The sequence below is a fragment of the Crocodylus porosus genome, unplaced genomic scaffold (genome assembly GCF_001723895.1).
Source record: "Crocodylus porosus isolate Cpor-Errol unplaced genomic scaffold, CroPor_comp1, whole genome shotgun sequence".
NCBI lineage: Eukaryota > Metazoa > Chordata > Crocodylia > Crocodylidae > Crocodylus > Crocodylus porosus.
Genome location: NW_017728906.1, coordinates 34,069,235 through 34,075,333, shown reverse-complemented (window position 1 = coordinate 34,075,333; position 6,099 = coordinate 34,069,235). Strand labels below are relative to the sequence as shown.

The window sequence follows — 6,099 nt, the reverse complement described above, 5'->3', positions numbered from 1 at the left end:
GTGCAGTTTTGGGTGTCTGTAATGGTGGGGTACAATGGTAGAGTCACTGGTTCTGCAGGGTCTTTTGTCTTTCAAATGCTGGGTTCTTGTCTCTGGTCCTGGGTGAGGTTGGTGGTTCCTGGATGAATCATTGCGAGGTGATGGCCCAGTTGTTACAGACCATTCAGTAGAGGCCTGCTACCATTGTATTTCAATTATTCCCAATCACTTTCATTCATCTGGGAACCAATTTACATGGGAGGGGGATGTGAATCATACAATTGTGACACAGGGGATGCCCGGGCAGAGGACACAAGATGGAGACTTGACATATAAAATGGAAACATGTCATTACTTTGGTTCGCTTACAAACACAGGCCTAAACTATACAATATCCATATGAAACAATAAAAATTAATACAAAAATGATAATAATACAATATACAACAGTAAGAATTAATACAAACCTAATAATAATACAATATAAAACAGTGGAATTCCAAAACCAACAACTTGCTACCAGAATAAAATTGTTAAAGCTTATCCTAAGTCTGAGCTCGCTTATGCTTGCCTATAGGGAATAGAGAGGGACAGAAAGAAAAGCCAGAAATAATTGGGGAAGGGAAGGGAAAGAATATCTATCATATATATATATATGTATTAAAAAAGAAAAACTGGGGGTTTTGCTACAAGTATTATGATCCATGAAAGAGGCTCTGTAGCGATATTGCACCATAAATACAGAACAATAATGGGTAGCTCATACCTGTGTCCTTTGGCAATGGCTGCTAACAGGTAGCGTGGCACTATGAAATCACACTCAAGGCTAGGAACAAGGTGTAGCTGTGGATTTTAAAAGAGTTTATTTTAAATCTATGTGTATCTATGACTCAAATCTCTTTCTGTAAACAAAGTGCAGAAACACTATTTAAGACGTGACTCAGCCAGAAAGCTATTTGTTACACTCATCATAAATAATTTATAGCTATATGTGCAAAAGAGGTTTGACTCAATAACTCTACCACAGAGTCTGCCCTCGAATCTCCCAAATTCTGTCCTCAGCTTATACCTCAAATACAATTCACTTCGCCCAGGCAGAATCTGGTCCATAATCTAACCTGGTGGCACAGCAATGCACAGCACTGAGGCAAGCTGCAAGATTCAGAAATTGTGTTCAGATCGCATGCTATCCTACTAATCTGGTTTCCAAAGCTCAGAGGTCAGCAAGTCTCACAAAAATATTGAGTCTCTTAGGAGACTGCTGCTGTTTACTGTGAGCAGAATGAGGACATCATAAAAAGCTGAACCAGAGAAAAATCACACTGCTAACAATGGGCCTGACACTGAGTCCAACAATGGAGGAACCTCCTAATGGGGTTTGTATCAGGCTCCACCCCTCTCAGAAAAAGGGGATTTTACATAAAATCAAAGGACACTTCCCTTATCTGAAGGGAGGAGTAGTGGGGGGCTTTCCATCCATGCACTTCTGAGTCAACAAAGGAGCTGCCTCTGGACCGCTGCATCTTTCAGAGGCAGGCATTGGGGCCCTGCAGTTCACTGCTTGTAGCAAAATACCCGCTACCTTTTCTCTAGGAAAGGATAATCCTACAAGGCTGGAAAGTAAAGGTTGCTGCTTATGACATACCCATAAAAGAGAACAGCATGAAATGACATTTGACAGAGCATATAAACCCTAGCAGTTTTAATAAAAAACAATGCAAAACAGTCTGTAAATCAGCCTCTCATGGTGTCATTTCAGAGAAGGTCACGGCACTTTCAAGCTCTTTTAAAGAATGTGGTGCAGCGTCCTACCAAGATATATAGCATGCACATCATGGTGCTGGTTCATGTATCAAGCATCCGAGACAGGGTGGATAAAGGTTAAACTTTTCTCGAAGGTATGGAGTGCTGTCCACAAACTAAGGGCCAGATTCTTTTCCATGTATTAAGTGCATAAGTAGAATCTGGTACCTAAAGGTAAGCATATACCATCCTGTGCAAGTTCCTAAACAACAGTTATTACAAAATGTGTGTGGGTATTCCTTATCCTCACAGCTTTTCTGTGACTCGGACATAAAAGTAAGATGGCTGGGTGGATTTCAGGGACTCAAGTGTGCTGGAATAGCATCATAATGAGCTGCTTAAGTCCACTCAAATGCTGAATAGGCAGAATAAGAATCTGGACCTAAAAGTTCACGACTTTCTATCATCATCATATTTACTCAAATATTTCTTGAAAATAAAAGGATGCTGAAAATGAATGGTACATTGCTTTCTCTGTCTTAATTATTTAAGATTATTCATATGCCACTTTCTGACAAAAAATGGAGTCTAGTCACAGAACAGCCCATGGTGAGGTAAGGCGAGGGCACTTGAGCACAAAATTTATTATACTTATTCATTTAGTAGTATCATAAAACCCTTTCTTATGAAAATTAATTTATTTATGGTTTTGTAATATGGAAGCCACAATTGCTATTTCATAGCTCTCCATCTGTCATGTGGTCCCTTCTGACCTGTGTTATATTTAAATTGACACATATCTAAAAGATGAAATAATTCCATAGCTCATTATTAATTTCCTGAGTCCTCCAGTTCTTTAGCAGAATATCTATCCCAGACTGCCTTACTGAGGGAACAAATTAAACACAGAAATGCAAGTATTCATCAGGATTTCTAGTATCAGCACTGATTCTGTGTGTTCACAAGACACTACATTTTGGTACTGCTATAAGTAGACATACAGTAGCTTAATAAAGATGTTCAAAAAGCCTGAGGTAGAATTGATCTAAGTTGCATGGTTTTCTGTAAGTGGCCTAGGTTAGATAAGTAGTGAACAATATAGATGTTTGCCCTTTGGTGGGTGGGTGTGAAGAAGCCTACAGCTGACAGGTGGCTGGCTGCAGGAGCAGGGCTAGGAGATGGTCTGTGGTGGCTTGGCTCTGGAGAGCTCTGGGGTGGAGCCCACTGGGCACTTGGCCAGACCAGCCGAGCATGAGCCAAGTGCTAGCACACCTCTCTGTGAAGGTGGGACTGCAGGGGGCTGGGATGCCGGAGGACAACAACCTAACATGAATCGATAGGGGACCTGGTACAGAAATTTGATTCACCGGTCTAACCTAGATGGATCAGATTTGAGTGCCCATCGAACCAGGTCTATGTTAGACTGGGTTCTGCCATTTATAGACTGGTCTATGTGCACTGAACTTCTGTACAGTTATGGGTATAGATCGATTTTCAATCACTCTGGTTTATGTGTAATGTCTGTACCTGGCCAGAAAGTATTGTCATTATGATAAGTGAAATTTCAGTTTACTGTAACATTTTCATTAGCAATACAAAGTTAAAGAATAAGAGTAGATTTAAGCAAGAGCAGGAGTCTGGAAACAATGTGTACAGAGACTGTTTTCACTTTAATTCAGGATAACTATAAAGGTTAATCTGAGTTTGTGGAAGTTAATACTAAGGTACACTTACATGAGCATGTTCACTGTTGAGTATGTACAGAAGGTTTTAAGAATTTAGCTTAAAGAGATTTGTCTGAAGAGATCTGATTTAATATCAAGTGATGTACCCTTTGTTTTTCTGTCCTTTTACATTTAGAGAGCACAACCCTTAGCCTTAGGCTTCTGAGCTTGCCACGCTACATCTGTAACAAAAGGACAATGGACATCTTAAAATGGCCTCCCAGAGCTGCTATAGATCCTCATTTGAGCCTATTAACTTAATTATACCTGATGGCTTGCATTTGTAATGTAGCATTTATAAGATGTTTAGTGATTATGTCTTGTCAACTGCCAAATATTTTAATACTATCAATATTTTCTCAAGACCAGATATAATTCTCATTGTGAAACTTCATTCTTCTGTTATTAAAATGGGAAAGGTTAAAGACCATATTCTCCACGCTACGGGGGAAGAGTTTCAGAACCTTTCCAGCTGGGCATGGGACCATCACAAGAAAACACACTACCCTTAAGGATAGTTGTCAGACTGTATATGGGAGCATTTTTATTCTATATGAATAAGATATCCCTGTGTCCTTAATTTGAACAAGTGATTTGATGGAAATCTTCAAAACATCAAGAGCATGATTTTTATGACTCTTAACTCACAGGAAGCATTTAGTACTCAAATGAATTTCTAACCTTAATCTTTCAAAAGTAGAACTCTAGATATACCATTGTTATGCTGTTACCAGAAGGTTTTGATTTACCACCTCCCACTCCCATGGTTTAGAAACAGGCTAAGCATGTTTTGAAAGTATTATTTTTCTGTGAGTAAAATATGCTCTTCTTACTTAGGCTATATAAGGCTTATGCCACTAAAATGTTCCAATGCTGCATTTTTAAACAGAAAGGCAGGCATAGTTCAGGTAGAAAAATATATTGCAGCCTCCAGAGCATATTTCAACTAATTGTGACTATAGGCTTCTAAGTTGAAAGACTTAGATCCTCCAAACCCATATCCTGGTTGTTACTGAGCCCTGCAGGCATCTGCAGTCTCCACACCCTCATTGTCCCCAGTAAAGTTCCCTAAAGGTCTGTTTCTGGTCATGCCCAGATAGCCTTCACCTTGGCAGTGCAAGCTGCTTGATTCCCTCATGCCTCATGTTTCATGCCTAAGCATCATCAAGATCCAGAGTAGGCATCCCACTGTCTCTTTGACAGCATTGTCAGAGCAGCACTTTGACAGGCTCTGGACCCAAAGCAAGCATGAAAAAAGGCGGCGCAGGGAGAAGGGCTTAACACTAACCCTTTCTTCTCTGGGGCATTTTCTATGCATTTCTTCAGATAAGTCCTCACTTTTGTGGGTGCATCATCAGCCCTTTAACTTCCATGCTGTGCTGTAAAGCTGCCCAACAGCAGTTGACTCTATTGGGCAGCTTAGCAGTAGCTTTACTGAGGGAGGATGTGGGATGGTGATCAGGGTATCAGCTCCAGGTACCAACTTAGGAGACGGCCCAAAAATAGCAGCTACCATTTCTGCAGTGATCTGTCCCAATGGATGGATGTCACTGATGGGGGGGCAAGTGTCTGCTGTTGCTCAGATGGCCCCAGCTCCAATGCTGACCTCAAGCAGCTGGTGAGCACAGAATGACTAGCAAATCACTGTGAAGGGCAATTCATAGGTGGGTGAGGCCACCTGTGCCCCATCACCTCTGGTAGTAGCATTCTGCCACCAGGGCCGGAGCAGTCTGCCAGGGTTCAAGAGAGGCTGGGATTGGGATGAAAGCTGTGCTTTATGGGATGCCCATAAAACTGACTGGGTGGTTGTCCCAGGATGATATTTCGACAGTCATTTAAATGCAGTTCACAATGCCCTGGAAGATATGTTTACTGTTTTTTATCCCAAATGGATTTCCAGGCTTTTCCTGAGGACACCAGAAATGGTTGTCTGTGTGACTACACTTTGCCCTGGGAGAAAATGGTTTCTTTTGGAGCAAACACAGTGTCTGTTCATAGCCTACCAGTAGTCATAAATGGTCTATTTCATAGCCTACCAGTAGTCATAATGACTACTGTAACTTAACAAGGCCATGAATGGGATGTAATGGTGACATGTGCCAGAAAATGGAAAAGGTTAATTGGGTGTGTTAGGGAGAGGTAGAATAATTGGTTCCCTGATCTATGCGGTGTGACAATTTGTACATGTGCATATATCCAAGAATTTGGTGCACTTCTCCAGTATCCTTTCTCTCAGTTTAATCTGCATAAAACAGTTGGCACTAGGTCTAATGTGCTTTGGCCACTTTCATTTAAATCAAAACAACATTAAATCAAAACAACATAACATTAATTTCCTGACAAGCAAACAACTCTTTCCTCCAATGTAATTTCAATAGCTTATTTTTATGCTGGATGCCATCTGCTATGTACATAACTGCATGAGCACTGCTTATTCTTTCATTCCCTATGATGAAGATAGCACAGATAAATTACAAATAAGTAAATATGGTTTTTAACAACTTGTAGGAGGAGGCAGGGTGCTTCTGCTACTTTAAGAGAAGACAGGAAGTGTGAGAAGCAGCCTGCAGGTGTGGCGGGGCTAATTAGAAAGTCACTGGACTAGACGGGGACTGGCCTTGAAGCATATAAGCCCAGGGCCTGACCTAGGCAG

The 6,099-nt window shown here is 41.0% G+C and overlaps 1 long non-coding RNA gene across 1 annotated transcript in view; it reads right to left on the bottom strand.

Annotated features, from left to right (window-relative positions):
• LOC109305757 overlaps positions 1–816 on the bottom strand; it is a 13,812-nt gene extending 12,996 nt beyond the window's left edge. Inside the window, exon 1 of the long non-coding RNA XR_002099701.1 lies at positions 746–816. This is a non-coding gene — a long non-coding RNA (uncharacterized LOC109305757). The remainder of the gene's footprint in view (positions 1–745) is intronic.
• Positions 817–6,099: the final 5,283 nt, after the last annotated feature.